The sequence below is a fragment of the Arvicanthis niloticus genome, chromosome 9, assembly GCF_011762505.2.
Source record: "Arvicanthis niloticus isolate mArvNil1 chromosome 9, mArvNil1.pat.X, whole genome shotgun sequence".
Lineage (NCBI taxonomy): Eukaryota > Metazoa > Chordata > Mammalia > Rodentia > Muridae > Arvicanthis > Arvicanthis niloticus.
The window spans coordinates 58986661-59006769 of record NC_047666.1 but is presented as its reverse complement, the minus strand read 5'-3'; the positions used below and the strand labels follow the sequence as shown (position 1 = coordinate 59006769).

General features: G+C 49.1%; 1 protein-coding gene across 19 annotated transcripts in view; it reads left to right on the top strand.

Annotated features, from left to right (window-relative positions):
• The window catches only part of Mical3 (microtubule associated monooxygenase, calponin and LIM domain containing 3), a 194537-nt gene that overhangs the window by 17588 nt on the left and 156840 nt on the right, over positions 1-20109 (top strand). For 15 of the 19 annotated variants that reach the window (XM_076940490.1, XM_076940488.1, XM_076940487.1 and 12 more), the window contains exon 1: positions 1678-1808. The exons of 2 other annotated variants lie outside the window; for them this stretch is intronic. The gene's annotated coding sequence lies outside the window, so the exon portion shown is untranslated. Of the gene's footprint in view, positions 1-1668; positions 1809-17250; positions 17279-20109 lie in introns of those variants that run through there. 2 more of the 19 variants (XM_076940473.1, XM_076940474.1) reach the window with 2 other exon arrangements.

The following is a 20109-nucleotide window of genomic DNA, read 5'->3' as shown; positions in this document are numbered from 1 at the left end:
AATGGGAGTTCTTAGATGTCAGTAGCTACAATTAGTCCATCCAGAGGGCTACATAGCAGATTCAGACTTGTTCCGTGTCTTTGGACAATAGTTGGAAGATGAGTTGTCTGGCTGCAAGAGAGCTCTCAGGGGAAAGCATTCTGAATACCTTACAGTTTGGAAGCAGAGGAGTGGAGGCTGAATGTTTCTGAAATAAAGTAGAGGGCCTGTGAATTTTTTTTTTTTTTTTTTTTTTTTTTTTTTTTTTTTTTTTTTTTTTTTTTTTTTTTTCCGAGACAGGGTTTCTCTGTGTAGCCCTGGCTGTTCTGGAACTCACTCTGTAGACCAGGCTGGCCTCAAACTCAGAAATCTGCCTGCCTCTGCCTCCCAAGTGCGGAGATTAAAGGCGTGGGCCACCACTGTCCCACCAGTCAGTGGTCTTAACCACTGAGCCATCCTTTCAGCCCGGGCCTGGGAATTTGATCATTAGAACCCACGCAGGAGAGAACTGATTCCTAAAAGTTGTCCTCAGACCTTCACACGTGCCCTCCAGCACCACACAACTGTGTAAACGGAGTGGAATTGGTCTGAACCAGTCTAGCTTCCCGGAGTAAGGGGTAGACGACCATGCCTTTAGGGATGTTTGTAGGTCTTCAGCTAGACTTGGAGGGTGACTGAAAAAAAAAATCAAGAAGGACCCCTGCATAGTTGAGTGGTGTGCTGTACAGACTTCAGCCAGGAACAAACTATTCAGCCCCTGGGATTTGTTGCTGAAGACCAATTCCTGCACAGTCAACTGAATCAACTGAAGCTTCATCGGACTCTGGGAGCACAGATTTAAGAAGGAATACCCAGATATACCCAGGTAGGAAGAATGCTCCTTAACATATGAAAATCCCTTGAAAGAATATTCCATCCGTCTTCCTGTAATGTCTGTACAGAAGTGGTGTTAGAAAATCTAACCGCTTTCAACCACAGTTCTTTAAGATGCCCGGAATCGAAGAGATTAATAATCTCTTGAGAGAGATGAGGGAATAAGAGAAAGGCTTTCTAGAGGTCAAGTATGATCTAACAACCTCATCAGATTGAAAAAGGAAACTGAGGCAGGGAGTTGGAGTTATCCACTCGAAATCAAATAGATATATCATATAGAGATTCAATTTTCAGAAGTGTTCTGTAGCTATTAGCCCGAAAATCGGAGACTTCCCTACTTTGTCTCATCTGGATGAGATCAGGAAGAAAATTCTAGCTTTGTTTTTGTGGCAGCTTCTGAGGGCAACAAACAAGTCCCCTTTAAGGGCATCCTCCCGACCCGGGTCTGGCCGGCTTTGATATGCCCCTGATGTTATCCCGTTGGCCCTTTTGTGTAGCTTCTCGCCCCTTCCAAGATTCCCAGCCAATCACCTCGTTCCTCTCCTACTCCGTTTGGCCTTCAGGAATGTACCATATGGTTCATGTCGAGGGGGGGAGAGATCAAGGGGGAGGGACTGGCAGCTATGTATTTCTTTATCTTCTGCTTGTTACCCGTGAGATTTTGATAGGACCGATCTGAAGGTGACAACCGGGTCTCCAAGAGCGAGGAGCAGGAGTGAGCTGCGGGAGTACTGAGCCGGCGCGCCCCCGTTGGGGTCGGTGGTCCAGCCTGGAGGGCCGCAGCCCCCGCCCTCCCATGTGCTGGCCCCGCCCCGGCGGCGCCGCTCCTGCCGCCGCTCCTGCTGCCGCTGCCGTGCCGGACGCTGCGGGCGAGCGCGCGGGGGCTGCGGCTGCGTGTCCCGGCGCGCGGCTGGGTAGCCCCGCCGGCCACGAGGACACAGCAGCATGAAGCAGAGGTGAGCGCCGTGCTCCCGGGGAGCAGCCACATCCCGCCCACGCTGCGCCTCGGTGTGCCGGGGGTCGGCGGCTGGCCCACGGGCGGCTTTGGCGCGGGTGGCCGCGGCGCCCCGATGCGTGGTTGGACACGTCCCACCCGGGCAGCCCCGGGGTCCCAGCCCGCCCGGTGCCTCGTGCCTCCCTCTGGCGGACGCGTGCGTCCGGAGCGCTGGCTGTACTGCGGCTCAGGCGAGGAAGCCCCTCTGCGCTTCCCGCTCTGCCAGGCCCGTGTCCGGGTCCCTGACCTCCAGGAGTCGGGTACTAGGTCAGGTCGCGCCCTGGGAAAACTCAAGAGAGCCATCTCGCTAGTAGGAATGGGACTGAGCGGCTTGGACTGGGTGTGCCTAAGGAGGCTTTGTAGGGTGGAAGACCCAGCCTGGGGAGTGTGCTCCCCGATGTCCCTAGTCTGGAGCCCAGCAGGCGCAGTGTGTAGGTTGCTGAGAACGTTATGGCAGGTGGCCATGAGAGAGAGAACTCTTGACATTTCCGTCTGGTGGTAGACTGAGTGGGGTACAGGCAGCCACCGAGGCCTCTTATCTTGTCTCCACCCCCCTTCCTAACTGCCTTACAAAGTGACAACACTGTTGGAGGTCCCCATGGCACACTAGACATCACTAGCTTAAGAATAACCTTGGAGAGCCCTACCCAGATATGGGCTTGTCTGGTGTTTTCAGACAGCCGGCGTGATGGCCGATTGCAGGTTTTTGGCGTCTCTGCTTGGCAGGCATCGTATCATCCAGCTCTTTCACAATTGTTGCTGGGAAGAAGGGGTCCTTCAGGAACCTCGGCGCAATTGGGAGTGTGGGTCAGCCTTGTATCTTGGCTGATTTTTTTTTTTTCCTCCCGAGTCTGAAGACAGAAAGTTATTTCCAAGAATACACACCACATCCGTACTGCTTTGATTTAGTGCGTAACTCAGGCATTAATTATGGCTTGTGTGAAACGGAGTATTGCAGAGCAATGGAGATCATTACAGATAGTGGGTTTTTTTTGTTTGTTTTGTTTATTTAAAGCATGCTGTGGATGGATGGAGAGAGTAGCATTTAAACACCAGGACATCGGACATCTGTGTTTGACACAGTCAGTCGTTTAGGTTAATGGTGAGAGAGAGAGTGAGATTTTATGATGAGAAAGACATCTTACAGATTGCTGTTGCCGGCAGGAGTAAGTTCACTCATAACCCAGCCACAAAGGATGCTGTTCATTGCCGCCGCCTTCTGTGAGCGCATCTCCCAAGGGCCTTGAAGAGGATATCACAAAGTCTGTATTTGATTGCCGAATGCACTCAAGTCAGTTATTTTAGCCTTCCAGTGAGCTTTTCTTATGCTCAAGGTTGTAAAAGTCTTGACTGTCTTTTAGTAGTATACTAATAGCACGTATTGAGTTCAGAATCTGCAAAGAATCGTTTAGAACTTGGACCTGGAGCTCTTTTCTGTGTTTCACCTCGCGCTAACTTTTGAAAAGTCTAAAACTTGACTGCCGACTGGTTGGGGCTTTTGGCCTTCCAGGATGTTTGTATCACATGGTTTCTAGGTGTAGGAGAGAAAATGGGCTTTGGAAATAATGTAGGAAAAGTACTTTGTACAGTGCTTCTCACATAGTAGGTGTTCAGTAAAAAATAAATTACACACATAGACACACACACAGGTATCTATATATGTATAAGTGAAACACTTATATGTGAAACACTGTAAGTGAAACACTTCTGGATTGGGAGAAATTAAACAAGGAAAATTGAGGTTTTCCATCTGTCTCATGCATTTTCTTGTTTTTGTTTGTTTGTTTTGTTTCTTTTTTTAAGACAAGTTTTCTTTGTGTAGCCCTGCCTGTCCTAGAACCCACTCTGTAGATCAAGCTGGCTTCAAACTCAAGGAGATCCACTCACCTCTGCCTCTTGAGTGCTGGAATTAAAAGCTTGTGCCACCACTGCCTGGCTTGTTGGTTGTTTTCTCTAGAAATGGGATCTCTTTGTGTGTATTCCAGTCTGGCCTGAATTTGCTAAGTAACCCAGGCTGGCTCTTTTTTTTTGACATAGTGTCTTTTATATTTTGGGCTAACCTTGGAGTGATATAGCCAAGGTTGACCAACCTGACAATGCTTTGTGGCAAGTGAGCTCCTGATCGTCCTGCATCTGCTTCATGAGTGCAGAGATTGCAGGTGTGACCAGTCTAACCAGCAGTATGTTGCGTTTTACATATTTATTTTTGCTTAAAGGTATGTGTGTGAGTGTGTCTTTGTGTCCACATGTGTGCAGGTGCCCTTGGGGGCCAGAATGGGGCGTCAGATCTCTGGAGCTGGAGCTACAGGTGGTTGTGAGCTGTCTGACATGGGTGCTGGGAGCTGAATGTCAGTCTCCTGGAAGAACGGTCAATGCTCTTAGCCGCTGAGCCATCTTTCCAGATCTAGGGTTGCACGGTGAAAGATAGGGTGACACCTGTTCTAGAAGAGATCCTGCCACTCACTAGGAGAGCTGACCCTTTCTTTGATCTGTTGGTTACTTTTATAGGCAAGGTTTTTACTCCGTGGATTGACATGGCCAAGTGGAACTAGAATCATGACTTAATTTTTCCAGGTATTGACGTCTGAGAAGTGGCCAGGATGGCTAAGGCTGGACCAGCAGGCAGGAGTAGCCGTTTAGCTTTCATGGACTCTGCTCTGGGCTCGGCTAGGAGCCACCATTCGTCTCCTACCTTCTTGCAACTGGATGTATGAGCAGATTAAAAGGCTATCAGAGCTAATGTACTTAGAAAAGTAAGAACCATCATTGGTTTGTTTATGTTGCGTGATATTGGGTGTGACATTTTTACAGATGCAGACTCTGGATTCAATTACTTCTTTTTCTTTGATGAGGTGAACTTCCTTTTTTTCACTGATTGATCCTCTTTGGAGGCAGGTACCTAGGCCTCTCTCAGCCAGGCAAGCACTTACCACTGAGCCATACCTCCAACCCCATGACATCAATTCTTACTTGCCTGTAATGCAGTCTTTGTTTGTTTGTTTTTCGAGACAGGGTTTCTCTGTGTAGCCCTGGCTGTCCTGGAACTCACTCTGTAGACTAGGCTGGCCTTGAACTCAGAAATCCGCCTGCCTCTGCCTCCCAAGTGCTGGGATTAAAGGCGTGCGCCACCACTGCCCGGTGGCTGTGAGTTCATATTCGTTGATCCTTGTGTTGGATTTTTTTCCTTCTTGTATTCTATTGACACCTTTGGAGGAAACCACTGGTCCACACCCCTCTTGCTCTTGTGCTGAAGGGTTTTATGGCAGAACACTGTGCTTTTCCATATGTCACCGTTCTTTGATTGCCAGTCCGTGCCTCAGCACCTGGGCTAGATGCACATCACCTATTTCTCCTCACACGCGTGTTTAACTTTTTCTACGCTGTTTTCCTGTTTCATACATGACACACTAGGGCATGGTGAGCTCCTGGGGCAAGGGCATGACAGAAAGCCCTTGGCTGAAAGCAAGGCTGGAGTCAGACCTAGGGTCTTACTCTGGGGAGTGTCACCACAGCCCCATGCTTGGGGTCCTAACACCTGTTATTCTCCCTGCCCCTCCTCCACCCCTTGCATTAGGGGAAAATAAAACAACTGAAAAAAAATTAAATTTGGAGAGTGTGAATAATGAGATAGATTAATAAAACCAGACAGGACAGTTAGGACCAGAGAGAATGGAAGTGGTTCAAGGACTGGGGAAATGATTCTTCGACCTGCAGCCTGTCCTTAATGCTCAGGCTTGTCATTGTTTTTGTTTTTCAAGATTGGATTTCTCTGTGTAGTCCTGGCTGTCCTGGAACTCCATCTGTAGACCAGGCTGGCCTCGAACTCAGAAATCCACCAGCCTCTGCCCCTCAAGCTCTGGGATTAAAAATGTGTACCACCACTCCTGGTTAGTGCCCAGGCCTTCTCATCAGCGGCCGGCCTGGCACTTTGGCTGAGGTTTGCAGGAAGGCAGGTGCTGCCTTTCTGCTCTAGCTGGAAAGTTGGACACCTGCTTCTTTCTTGGTGTTTAGTTTCCAAAGACAACAGAACACATTCTGGGAGTTATGTGGGAATTAGAGGGACACGGTGTGGAAATTCACCTAAATGTATCTAGTGGACTTTCCCTCCCCTTCCAGTCAACCCCTGTCAGTCTTTGGCTCCATTTTTTAGGATGGTGTTGCTGTCCCGATGAGGCTCAGTCACGTTTTCTTAATGGTGGTTCAGCTGTCTGAAGGCACGCGGAGGCAACTTTTTAAGACAGGAAAGCAGTATTCTCAAGCATTGAATGACTTGTCTTCATTGGCTGCTTAGACTTGAACAAGAGGACAGGAGACTGCTGCATCTTTAAAAAAAAATGAAAGGAAGGGATCACCAGGGTAAGGATGGGAGGAGGGGGACCATAGAAGGGATCACCAGGGTAAAGATGGGAGGAGGGGGACCATAGAAGGGATCACCAGGGTAAAGATGGGAGGAGGGGGACCATAGAAGGGATCACCAGGGTAAGGATGGGAGGAGGGGGACCATAGAAGGGATCACCAGGGTAAGGATGGGAGGAGGGGGGCTCTTCCTCAGTGAAGGGTGGGAGGACTGAAGTTTCTGCTGAGCACCAGGAGGCCCCTACCCCCAGCATCTGTCAAACGCTGCTTCCCTCTGTGGTGTCCACCTGCCTCTCTGGTTGAGACTGGCTGTGAAGTTGAGGAGAGGGGATGATGGCCAGCAGAGGGGACTTTGGAGGGTCTGCTGCTGTGGTTACATTATAGATGCACTGAAAGGCTCATTCTGGCGAACTCCAGGAAGGAGACATGTAGCCAGTGGCTAACCAAACACTGCCATTGACTTTCCTAACAGCTTTAAAGTGAATGCGCAGGGCTGTGGGCGTGGCCCTGAGGCAGGGCCCTTGAACCCCAGCACCATTTAAACTGACAGAGCTCTACTTTGGTCTAGCCTGCCCTCTCATTCTTGCCTGTGTCTCTGGAGCCTGGGCAGACTCTCCGCCTTGGGAGCCTGGGGAGGATGGGGAAAGGGGAGAGCACCCCTCCCCCTTCCCTAGCTGCTCTATGATTGGGGATTTCAGGGTTCTAGAATGGGAGAGAGAGAGGCGCAGAGAGCAGCCTGCTAGCGCTGTGAGGCTCGTAACAGTCCTGATCACATGATCGTGGTGGTGGACACTGGAGAGCCCTGACTGACCCTCTGAGTGGCCACTCTGTTGTGAGTGCTCTGCAGAGTCCTTAGCCAGCCCAGGCCAGCCAGTTGGAGCGGGAAGCTGTGCTGTAACCATCAGTCTTTCAACTAAGAGGGTGGTGGTCTCAGGATTCCCATGCAGGCTTTTGGCTCTGTGCCTGTACCCTCACCCATGCCTGTGACTCCTAAAAACCGTAATCACACTTCTCCCTTCCCTTTATGGTCATCGGACTAAAACATCCCTAGGAGATGTGTGTGTGTGTGTGTGTGTGTGTGTGTGTGTGTGTGTGTGTGTTTTCTTCCGGGCAGTCTCACTCTGTCACCCTGGGCCTGGAACTAGTTACATAGACAGGGTTGGCCTTCAACTCAGAGATCCTCCAGCCTCTGCCTTCTGATTCTGGGATTAAAGGTGTGTCCCAGCATGTCTGGCCTGATTTCTCTTAAAGTGTTTCATTCTGGAGCATCTGGAGGCTCAACACAGCCTGTGTGCTTCTCAGAGGGCAGCACAGGGCTGTAGAAAGCTCTTCCAGGGTCGCGGAGTTGTGTGATCTAAGAAGTGTTGAGTACAGCCCTGTCCATATCTCTTCCTGTCTTTACTTTGTGACTTACATGAATTTCTCTCTTTCTTACATTTTCAGTGATTTACATTTTATATTACTTTGTGTGTATGTATATAGTGGTTAGCGGTGTACGTGTGCAGCGTGCTGTGTGTATTTGTGTACATGTGTCATGGCCCACGAGTGAAGGTAAGAGGCAGCTTTTAGGGGTTGGTTGTCTCCTTTCACTGTGGATCCCAGGGATCAAACTCCTGTGGTCAGGCTTCGGCAATGCGCACTTTTCCCCAGTGAGCCATCTCACTGGCTCTGCCATGGGTTTGTCATTCCCAGGGCTGAAGCCCAGATCAGTTGTCATTGTCTTGGTTTCTTTATGGATAAGAGGTAACCTGGGGAAGCCATGCCTGTGTATAATGAATTGGCAAGCAAGCTTTTAGAGCAGAGCCTTTTACCCAGTCAGGCCTGGACCAGCTGGACTCATTTATTTCCCTGTGAAAATGGAAAGAGGAAGTGTTTAACCAGAGACTTGAATTCTGTCAGGTAGTTTCCAAAACAGACAGGCTCTTCTCAAAACCAGCCTTGCAGAGGGAGGGGGTGGCAGTCAACTTTAAGTCTTTGGTATTTCCCTGTGAACAAGTGGGCCCGATGGGTCAGTGATGGGAGAGTGGCCACTATAGATGCTCCTTCCCAAGTGACCATACTCCAGGTCAAGGTACACGCGCCATTTTCTCCTCCCCCATCTCACAGTAAGGACACCTCACTGTTCCAGAAGGTCATCTCCATAGACACAGTAAGTTGTATAAGCCGAACCTATAATTACCATCATATAAGATGAACCATTGAGGAAGCAAAGGAAGAGGGATTGAGGAGGAAATGTCATGAACTGAGTCAAGCCCTGAGGATTCAGCAAACACTGTGTGCCCAGCCTTCCTAGAGAAGGCGCAATAAGGAGAGAGAGCGCTCCTAGGCCTGGTCACACTCAGGGAGCCCAAGAGGAGCCGGGGAAGTCCCTGAGGGCTTCAGGTGGTGACACACTCACCCTTGACATGTTTATTGAAGAACTTCTCCAGAGGCTGCAGGAAGTTACCTTATTTGTAGGTGGCAGCATACGAGCAGTAAGCCGTGCCCTATGGTGATCTGTGATTTAATTGGTGGGGAGTCCTGAACTTGGACTGGTGCACAAAGATACATTGCTGTAGCACAGTCCCCCTCTGAGGCTGGTTACTTGCCTCTAGCACATGACAGTGAGACTTTTTAGGCTTTACCTATCCCCCTGTGGTTGTGGCTGGGATGTTTTTATTTTGCCAACAGGGTTGGGTTGTTTTGTAGCTCTTCCCTCAGGACCATGGCTACAGGAAAGGGCTGGGCCACCTCCCCTTCCTGCAGGCTGCCATTGGGCCCATCACCACTGGGGATCTGCTGGCTGGTGTTCTTGTCCTTGCCCAGCCACTGCTTGCCAAGAAGAGAAGACAGGTACTCTAGTGGCCAAGCAAGCCTTCCTAGAGGACATACTGCCGGCCACACTCTCTCCCAGGAGTTCTGACAGTCCTGGTCATGAGGGCCTTGACTGGTCACTTTTGGGTTTAGAACTGTTAGAACTGCCAGGGCTTCTTTGCAGCTATGACTGCAGCACCATTCCAACTATGACTTGGAGCCTGGGTGGAGCCTTGTGGTGCCGTTTCAGGCTCTCCCAAGCCCCCACCTTCTGCTCATCTTTTGAGGTCACTTGCTATATTTGGAGGGTGATGTGGACAAAGTCCTACTTGGACTTCTTACTGCTGAGTGTACTCAGTGGAATACAGTTTTGCTTGTGTTTAGTCTTGTATTTTCAAAGACCTTTGGGTCTTTTGGGTCGCTTTCATCCCTCTCCAGTGGAAATTTGCCTTTATATCCTGGAAACAAGGCAAGCGTCTTCCAGCCCCTGTTCCTTGTGTATTGACTTGCTCCTATTTGGTGAGCATGTTTGGTCCATGCTGCTTATGAAGACTTCTCTGCGAACAGGGATCCCAGAGAAGTGTTCATGGGCTTAACAGTGACGGTATGGAAATGCCCCCCCCCCCCAATAAGATAGTGCCTGTCTATACTTCTTGGCTTAAGTGGACTTTATCATAATAAACAACTTTTGTGACATAATTCCTTCTCTAGGAAGGTGACATTTTATCTATATGTGACTTTTAAGCATTCTGATCTTCCACCATTGGGACAAATGATGACCCATTTCCGTTTTGGTTTTGGCTTTTGAAACAGGGTCTTGCTGTGTGGCCAAGCTAGCCTTGAACTCAGCTTCCAGAGGCCTAGGATTGTAGTGTGAGCCACCTCTCCTACTTGTGTGTCACTTTTATTTGCCTTTCCCTCTTTATCCTACAATTCTGTGAAGCCTCAGAGGCACAGAGGCCCCTGGACTTGGCCTTTGTAGCTTCCCTGGCTTGCTGGTGTGGCAGAGCCCGGTCCTGTCATAGACTGTCAGTCAGGGTGTATGCTGTGTTGGCAGGGGCTGGCTGGCCTGCCTTGTGCTCATGCACTATTCATTGGCACGGCAGAAGTTGTCTGTACCATCTTCTCCAACGGTGCTCACGCAGTCCGTGTACAGTTGCCTGCCCTTACTGTTCCCAGGTTATTTTGTAAGCTCTTGTGGGCTCTAAAACACTTGAGCATATGCAACAGGCAGGGCAATCAGAGTGGCATAGATAGGCCCTGCATAGGAAAGGAGACCAAGGGATTTAGCTGAAAAACAAACAAACAAACAAACAAAAAAGTTAGGCTATGGGTTGGAAGGGGAACCCATCTTCTGGTGTCTATTTAGAAGTGTCCTTTGTGTTTTGATCTTTTTTCTCCGTACACTAGGTTGGGAAGAGCGGCTTGAAGAAGCTAGGTGACCTGCCTGCGGGCTCTCAGCTGATACATAGTGGTTCTAACTCAGGAGTAGAGGCGCCAGCTTATGTGGTGGTTAAGAGCATGCCTTCTGGAACCAGACTGGAGTACATGACCTCATGTGTGTTCTGTAGCCTCCCTGGGCTCAGTTTCCTTGTCAGGATCACTGGGGTAGTAGGTGGCCCGCCTGAGAGTCCTAGAGTCCTGCTTCAGAGTTACAGTAAGACCAAATTCCACCAGGTACGTGGTGAGCACACAGTGGTCTTCTTGCCTGCGCCTCTGAAACCTGGTGTGTAGGCCTAGAGCTCTGCGTTTCCTCTCTGGTAGGGAACAGCCCTGGGCAGCATGTGTGTGTTCAGTCTGTGCAGTGAGCCAGAAACAGGTTTCTGTGCAGAATCTTGGGTAGGAATCTTGCTTAAGCACCACCGGCTGCAAGGAGGAGCTCACCTGTCCCGGACCCCCTCTGGCTGTCCCTTCCAAGGTTGACTCCCACCTGCTCCTGCTGATTGCCTTCCACTCCTGCAAGCTCTCTGATTACTGTCTGCCTCGTTCCCTGCGACTCAGCATTCTCTCTCCTCCTAGTAATCTTTTAAACTTCCTGAAATGATATATTCATTAACTTATGGATTGCACCTCCTGGCCGGCTTCACCGTACTGGGTTGTGTGTCTTTGTGTGTGTGTGTATGTACATGTGTAAGAGTGTTGTATGTGAGTGTGCATATGTCTGTATGTGTATGTGAGTGTGCATGTGTGAGTTGAGTGTGTATGTGTGTGTGTGTAAATGGTATGGGCCATTGATTGGGGAAAGTAAGGGTGATTACAGCTATAATCCTAGGAGAGTCAGCTTGTGCCCAGTGTTGGTTTAGGCTTTACATGCATGATCAGTTCTGCGTCCTCTGAACTTCACAGGTGAGGGCATAGAAATACCAGCATGCGCCTAAGGACACTCAGTATGTGAAGAAGAGATGACTCCGGTTTGAACCTGCTCCACACTGACCCCCTAGCCCACAAAGGAGGTGTGATTCCTATACATCCCAGGTCATTGATGAGAGAACTCAGGGGAGAAGAGGGTACTTCCCCTCCCCCCTTTTAAATCTTCAGTCTTGTTTATAGAAATGTTTGCTCACTTAACAATTTCAGCTTTTTTCCCACACTTTATTTTTTTATTTATTGAGAATTTTGTACACTATTTTAACCGTATTCACCCCTACCTCAACTCCTCCCATATCCCTATCCCCTTTCCTTTCCACCCATCCGTGTCTCCCCACCTCCCCCAGTCAGGAACATCTGTACTGCACCATCTTCTCCCAGGGCTCAGGGATCATTGCTGAAGAAGGGGTGGGAAGAGTGTAAGAGCCAGAGACTGTGAATGGATACAAGGAAACTGTCCTCCAGACACAGCAGGGCAGCAGCCCTTCCAAACCCACAGCAGTTCTGACAGCATGCATAAGTTCCATGGGAGCTCAAGCCAGACCAAATCCTGGCACAGCAAGGGGAGCTCCTGAGAAGGACAGTCGATTTTAAGAAGGTTGCTTCTGGTAGGTTGACCATGCTCCAGTGTAAGGCCACACTGTCAAGAATGCATGGGTAATACAGAGAAGAGGCTATGCAATGTAAAGTAGCGGCTGAGAGTTGAGAGCGAGCCCATGACATCATAGGCAGTGATGGCAGCCCTGCTCCCTGGGAGCTGAGCTCAGTACCTGTGAGTCTGAACCCCTGTGGGAGGCTCTGCCTGGGTGCTTGGAGGTGAGGAAGAGGTGATCCTCTCCCTGTGGAATCTTGGTGTAGCCAGGGAGACAGACACACAAATAGATGACTCCCTCGCGGTGTGGTGAGAGCCGTGATGAGCATAAATGTAGGGTGTTTGGGAGCTGTGGAGAGGGAGCCAGCAATTCTTCTCGGAGCCTTGAAAGGCAGGCTAGTGGCCAGCTGAGAAGAGCTTTCTAAAAGATGAGAAGAGCCGTGAGCAAGCGCACGGAGCCAGTCTGGTCCCAGGGTCTGGGTATGCCTCAGCACACTGTACAGACAGGGCTTACTTAGGTGGGATTGTCTCCGAGGAACAGCGTGGAAATCATGTTGAAAGTCAGGTAAAGGGGGAGAGGTGGGAGAGCAAGATGGCTGTGGAAGGAGTCAGCACTTTGTGAAGTGAGCATTTTCAGTTCTGTGAGCTGGGCGCTCTCAGATACAGCTCTTCAACTCTGTCTTTGTGACACCGTCTGACAGACTTTGACTGTCTCCAGATAGAGAAGCAACTACCCACCAAAGAAACTTCTTCTGTGTTGTCTTGGGAATACACTGGATTTACCATAGGAATATGGGTCATCTCCAAACAGTGGCATCACGATAAAGTTCCATTTCAGTGTGGGTAATGGCCTCCCGCGAGCTGTCTCAGTGAAGTCCTCACCCACCCGGTCAACCTTCTGCTTTTGTGCTGAAGTGATTTCCCAACACACACAGCTGGGGCAGGACCACATGTCTCTGAGAGTACCCCACTGCCACAAGGGGGTGTTAATAGGCCCAACTTTGTGAGGGTCTCAGGATGGCAATGGCCTTAGCCATACCCAGAGACAACCTTCCAGGAATGTTGCAAAAGGATCTGAAGATGATGCAGGGTGGGTGGGCGTGGCTACAGGGCACTGATGCTGTAATTTATGAAATATGAATTTTTACGTAACTTTCATCAGTTATAGAATGAATCTTGTCTTGGTTTTCCCTCAATCATTCATATATATATATATATATCACTTGGAGGTTGGATTTGACACTGGTGGAGTCTGTTCACCCCTAGCACTTGGTAATAATTTAGGCATAGCCCAGCAGAGATGGCTCACCCCTTTAATCCCAGCACTTGGGAGGCAGGGCCAGTCGGATTTCTGAGTACAAGGTCTATAGAATGAGTTCCAGACAGCCAAGGCTACACAGAGAAACCCTGTGTGTGTTTGTGGGGGGGGGGGGGATGGGGGGCGGCAGGGAATCAGATGTAACATGACAAAGCACTGGGCCAGGATGTTGGCACTGAAGATAAAGAGGAAGGGACCTGATTTCAGAGACCTTTTGGAAAGGATTCTGAGTAGGCAGCAGTGAGGAGAGGGAGGAGCTCAGGCAGAGCGGAAGCTTCTGGTTAGGTGCTTCCTGGCCTCTTTTGGTAAAGCTGGCTCTATTTCCATGTGCCAGCATGTGTCACTGCTGGGGAAAGCCCAGGGGAGCAGAGTCCTGTCTGTGCTGCCAGGTGCTTGTCTGACGTCACCCTGTGCATGCTTCTTTGCCTGCCAGCTTCTTTTGCTACCTTGGTTTTAGGTGCACTGCGCAGGAGGGCCTGCTGTAACTTTGTTGGGGCTGCCAGCAGAGTTAATTTGGGGGCAGGTATTTTGGCAAAACTTCCTATTTAAGAGAAGTCACAAGAGTAGAGAGTCCCTGTGCCTGCTGTCTAGATGTATGTATGCGATTTCATTGTTCATGTTTGCCCCAGTTACTTTACCATTGTGCCTCTCTATTCAAAATGCTTCAGTGCAGATTTATCAAAAATAAGATTCAGTGTTTCCAGGCCACAGTACAGAGCGCTAGGGCACTTAGCATCAATGCGGAACTGTAGTCTGATTGTTTCTGATTCTACCGCCCCTCCCATAGCTGTTACTGCTAGATGACTGCCATCCTCGGATAGCGGCTCATCACAGGAATGAATGGCTGGCTGCCAGTGGTCCCAATGGCAGGATTCTCCTGTATGCCACCTACTCAGTGGCCCCCAGGACAAGCAGCAGCCTGGAGGGAGAGCAGCATGGGGCCAGGATCATCTGCTATCACTGTCTTCAACTTGAGCAGTGGTTCCCCACCTTCCTAATGCTGCGACCCTTTAATACACTTCCTCATGTTGTGGTGATCCCCAACCATAATTTTTTTTTTTTGGCTACTACTTCATAACTGATTTTAACTACTGTTATGAATAATAATGTAAATATCTGATACACGACTCCTGTGGAGGTTGCAATGCACAGCTTGAGTGCATGGTTCCTTCAGATAGTTTGCACAGTTCAGTGGGATGTGTTTCTGCTCAGGTAAGGGAGGAGGAAGGAAAGGAAGTGTCTCCTGAGAGTAAATTGGATGACCTACTGCAGTGAGCAAAACCCCATCACTTCACTAAATGCTCTCTGCCTTCCTTTGCAAATGTTTTGAGCCTTAGTAGATTTGCCTGGGGCCCTTCTCAGCTTAGTTATTACTGACCTACCTCTTCAAAGCCAAGCCATCCAGGACTCCTTAAACACAAGTCAGGAGTCCCTGTTGGTCACAGTCTTAAGACCTTGCCAGGCATTGAGAGGCTGGCCAGCCGTCTGTGAGGGGGAAGATATGGTACCTCTGCATCTTCTGTACCCCTCTTTCCCATGCCTGATGAGAAACTCTGGAGTCTGGTGCTCTGTGGAAAGTTCAGAAGTCACTGGGTAGTTTTGCCTTACACTTAAATTTGTCAGAGAAGGTGTTGACTACCAGATGTGAGAGTAAAATGAGGTATGGTGCTCTGATACAGCCTGCAGGGCCCTTCACTCGCTGCCTCGCTGCCTCCACACAGATGGGGACATGCTCACCACTCCTGCAGGAGTGCTGCCGATAGGGCTCACCAAGCTGCCCCAGCCAGCCTGCATGTTCTGGATCCTGTAGTCCATGGAATTCACAGGCCACACACACACACACACACACACACGAAATGACATCAACTTTCATAGAGACTTTGGGGGGTGGGGGTGGGGGTGGGACGGGATGGGAGGGCAGAGTGTAGAGGTTGTGGGCTCTGTTTTCAGAGTTCACAGTTCACTTTGACTTTGGAAGTCAATGTAACATGAAAGAGTAGCTAGTGACCACCAGGAAGGACACAGAATCAGGTCTAACTTCACAAGCAAATCTGGCTTCAAAAGCAGCAGTTGCTGTTCCCCCATCCCCTTGCTCAAGTTACGTAGGTTTGCTTTGGATATATTCCTGACATGCCTGCTTCAGGACCTTTGCACAGTCCCTCCCTTCTAACAGAAACACCCTTTCCTAAGGTACCACAAACCCTGAACACCTAAAAACTCTAAAACCTTAGGCCACCCAGGACTTGAGGCTCTAGCTCCTACAGGAGGCTGAAGCAGGTGGATTGCCTGAACTCAGGAGGTTATGACCCAAGCTGAGCAACTGTATTGTAGAAAAAAATAATCTTAGCGTGGCTGGGTGTGGTGGCTTATTCCTGTGGGCTGCAGAGTTTGTGGCTAACCTGGTCTACAGAGGTGAGTTCTAGGACAGCCTGGACTGCACAGAGGTCTAGGGAAAAACAAACATTTTTAGCATTTTTCCTTCCCTCCAGAGTCCCCTGTTGCTTCCTCCAGAGTGCCTGCCATGGACTAGCATGCCAGCTATTTGTTGAGACAGGATTAGGTCTTGCTTTCACCATTCACTACATCTGGATAAATTATTTAAGTTGTCTTGTTTTGTCACCTCATTCGTAAGAACAACATGTAACTCAGGGTTTTGGTAAGCGTTGTGTTTCGGTGCTGACGATTGCTTAGTCTGTGCTATGTAGGTATTTGGTAAAAAGCGCTTTCTCTGTGTTCCTTCCTATTAACGTGGAAGCTTCATGAGGTCGGCCTGTCATCTGCCTTTGCAGATTCTTGCCTGTCCTTGAGAATAGCCATAAAGCATGCAGGGAGGACACAGAGTGAGTGAATGGCCTGTGGGGGCTCATTGGCCTGGCCAAGTGTCGGGCAGCATCAGCACGCATGGACAGTGTGTGGACAGCAGATCCCTGTCACTCTGCCGACGGGGCGGATGGGCGGGCTGCAGAACGAGAGAAAAGGCTGCAGCGGTGTGAGCAGCCAGCCTGCCTGGAGCCGCCTGCCTCAGTGTGTGTTGCTTCCTTAGCACTTCTGGGTTAAGCGATTCAGGCAAGTCCAGGTTCACAGAAGGGGACAGGAAGACCTGCTGGGTAGACAGGCGAGATGCCACAGACCAAGCTGGAGCGGCGCTTGAGGCACTGCGCATGCGCATTGGTAAACGGTTAGGCTAAGTGGCAGGTTTGGACTTTGGTATCATGTGGTAACTGAATTTTGTTCTATTTAGGGTCGGCCGGGGCTAGAACAGGGGCTCCCGTTTATTTCATACTGAAAGACAGATTGACCCATTTGCTTTTACATGTTTTTTTTTTTTTTTTTTTGTTTTTTGTTTTTTGTTGTTTTTTTTTTGAGATTTGATCCTGTCACCCTCCCACCCCCCAGCTTCACCTGTTACATGTTGTATCCCTGGGCTTCCAAGTGCTTCAGTGGGTGTTCCTGAAAATAGGAATATTTTCTATGATGGCTATTCTTGGTTGTCAACTTGGCTATATCTGGAATTAGTTAAAACCCAAGCATCTGGGAGTTGGTTTTTTTTTTTTTTTTTTTCTTAATTGAATAATTAGAAGTGGGAAGGCCCACCTTTAATCCAAATCTTTTGAGGTGGGAAAATATACTATTTTTGTTTTTGTTTTCTAAGACAGGGTTTCTCTGTGTGGACCTGGGTATCTTGCAACTCACTCTGTAGACCAGACTGGTCTAGAACCTAGAACGCTGACTGCTGGGATTAAAGGCATGTGCCACCACTGCCCAGGGGAAGACAGACTTTTAATCTGGATCTTTTGAGGTGGGAGGGTCCTTTTCCACACCTGCTGGCAGCCTGTATAAAGGACATGAAAGAAGGAAACTCTGCCTGCCTGTTCTCCCTATCCCTGGCAAGTCCATTTCTTCATTGGGATTACAGCCTACTTCAGGATTCTGTCATATCTTAAGAGCTACTGAGACTTTTAGCATTGTGGACAGAACAACTACTGGATTCTTAGACTTTCCATTGGTAGGTAACCATTGTTGGACCAGCTGGCCCACACACATAGCCTGTAAGCCAATCTAATATATCTCTCTCTCTCTCTCTCTCTCTCTCTCTCTCTCTCTCTCTCTCTCTCTCTCTGCTCTAGAGGGTGGTATTCTGCAGAGGGTGAGCTCCCTGGTCTACACCCATGATGTACCACTTGGGGTAGAGGGATACTGGGTGTGTGTGTGTGCTGTGTGCTTGTGGTTACATCACAGTGTCTGGGGGGCTCAAGGGGTGTGAGAGGGGAGCAATGACCTTTAGTGACACTAGAACAAGAAGGAACCAGTGCACCCCCCACCCCACTCCCAGCCTAAATGCCTCCCGAGGCTTTGTGCTGGTCCTCTTTGGAGTGGCTCTCTCTCTCTCTCTCTCTCTCTCTCTCTCTCTCTCTCTCTCTCTCACACACACACACACACTTAAGCTATATACACTCACATTTAAATATATATATTTATATTATGTTTATGTTTCAGTTTTGTACCTTTAGAAAGCCCTGACTAATATCTTCTCCCAGATGATTTTTTCCCACAATACTAGGAATGGGGCTGCAAGGCTTCGCACTTGCTTAGTGAGCATTCTACCAGCGGCCACACTCAGTCCTGTAGCCTAAGAAAGTAACAGGTTATAAAGAATTTGGGGAAGGTGGGCCAGGGGCCAGGAAGGCAGATGCAGTGTCCCCATCCAGGAAGGCAGATGCAGTGTCCTGGGGTGGGGAGGGATCTTTGTCTTCTGCAGACTGAGACTCAGATGAGAACTGGGAATTGGTATTTTACCTTCCCAGCTGAAGCTGGAGCGCTTCTGGGACTGCATACACTGCTTTCTTCCCAGAAGACAGTACAGCTTTGAACAGCATCTGCTTCTCCCCCACCACTCACACCCCTGATATCCCAGATTCTTACTCATTCCCAGGTTTTTGGTTGCTACCTCACCCACAGTGCCTTCCAGGGAGCAATATTGAAGGTGGCCTCAGGGGGACAGCAGCCCATGGGTGAGGCTGGGAGGGGTGCTGTAGGCCTAGGAGTGACCTGCAGCTAAATGATAAGAGAAGGGGAGTGGGTGTGGCCAGAGCTATAGGTACTTGTGTGGGTCATGTGACAGTCCCCTTTATAGGCGTGTGGGCTGATCCCTCCCAGGGGCATTTGAAGGCTAGGTGGGGAGGAGGGGTATAGTATTCTTTTGGGAAGCAAACACGTCAACAAGTCAGAGCTGTCCACTTGTACAGGCTTTGGTGGCGGTTTTCAGTGTTTCTGTCACCTAGATATGGGTTACCAGGGGTGGGGGCAGTCCTGTGTCACAGTAAACAGAGTGGGTATGACAAAAGGTGGTCCGAGGAAACTGTCACTTCTGATAGAGGAGGGAGGTCCCACAAACAAACTTGTGTCTTCTTTTCCAAATTGTCCCCTTCATTTCCCTGCCAGAAGTGCAGCTGTTGGTTCTGCCTGTGGGCAGACTCCCAGTCAGGGACTAGCCCGGCTTCCCTCTTGAGCATCAGTGGCATCATGATAGGTACCATCTGAAGTGGTGGCAGGCATCTGTAATCCTAGCACTAGGAGAGTGGAGGAGAATCAGTCTACATGAGATGCTGTCTTTAAAGAATGAGCAGCAATAAGAGAGGCAATGCGCAGCACTTCTCAGGTCCTCCAGGAAGCCGCATGTTTGCTTATGAGAGTGGACCTAAGTTTTGGGGTGATCTAGGCTAGGGGAGTAAGCTGAAGTAGGGCTCCTGACTCTTTTAGGCAAGGACTGTCTTATGAAAAGTCCATGGATAGGCCTATGGAGATAGCTCAGTGGGTAAAAGCCCTTACCAGAGAAAGGTGAGGAGCAAAGTTAAATCCCCAGAACCTGTGTAAAGCTGAACTCCATAGTGTGCATCTGTAGACTCAGTGCCTGTGGCAAGATGGGAGTCACCTATAGGAGCTCATGGGCCAGCTAGTCTGGTGTACAGAGCTGAGTCCAACAAAGATGAAACTGTGGTTGTGTTCTGACACACACACACACACACACACACACACACACACACACTCTTCTCTACTTCTCTCTTAAAAAAAAAATCACTGGTTGCATTGGGGATTTCTTTTAATGAATTCCCAGCACCAACATGGCAGCTTACTACTGTCCATAACTCCAGTTACATCCTCTTCTGGCCTCTGCAGGCACCTGGCACATAAATGTAAGTACATCAATCTAAAATTAAAAATCAAAAACAAAATAAGACAAAAACAGTAGTGGAGCTGGAGAGATGGCTCAGGGGTTAAGAGCACTGGTTGCTCTTTACAGAGGACCTGCGATTCCGAGCACCCACATGGAAGCTCACATGTTGGTGCTGTCTGTAACTCCAGTTCAGGGGATCAGAGATACGTGCAGGCAAAACACAAAATGTACACAAAATAAAGAAATAAGTTATTAAAACCCCAATAGCTTTTAAAACCATACAGATTACTTAAATTGTACAGTCCTCTAGGTGGTGGTGATGCATGCCTTCCTGGGAAGTAGAGGCAGGCAGATCTCTAAGTTTGAGGCCAGCCTGGTCTACAGAGTAAGTTCTAGAACAGCCAGGGCTAGACAGGGAAACTTTGTTAACAAAACAAATTGTACAATTTAGTGGTTTACAGTGTATTCAGAGCTGTGAAACGGTTTACTGCAGCCAATTTAAGGACATTTTTGTGGTCCCCCCAAAGCAGCCCAATACCCTGTCTCTCCCTGGCTCCCTTCTTCCTGTCTCTAGATTTGCTGTCCTGACACTTTTATAAAGGAACTGTACATACAGTATGTGTAGTTTTGTTTTATTTTCTCTCAGCCTGTTTTCAAGGCTT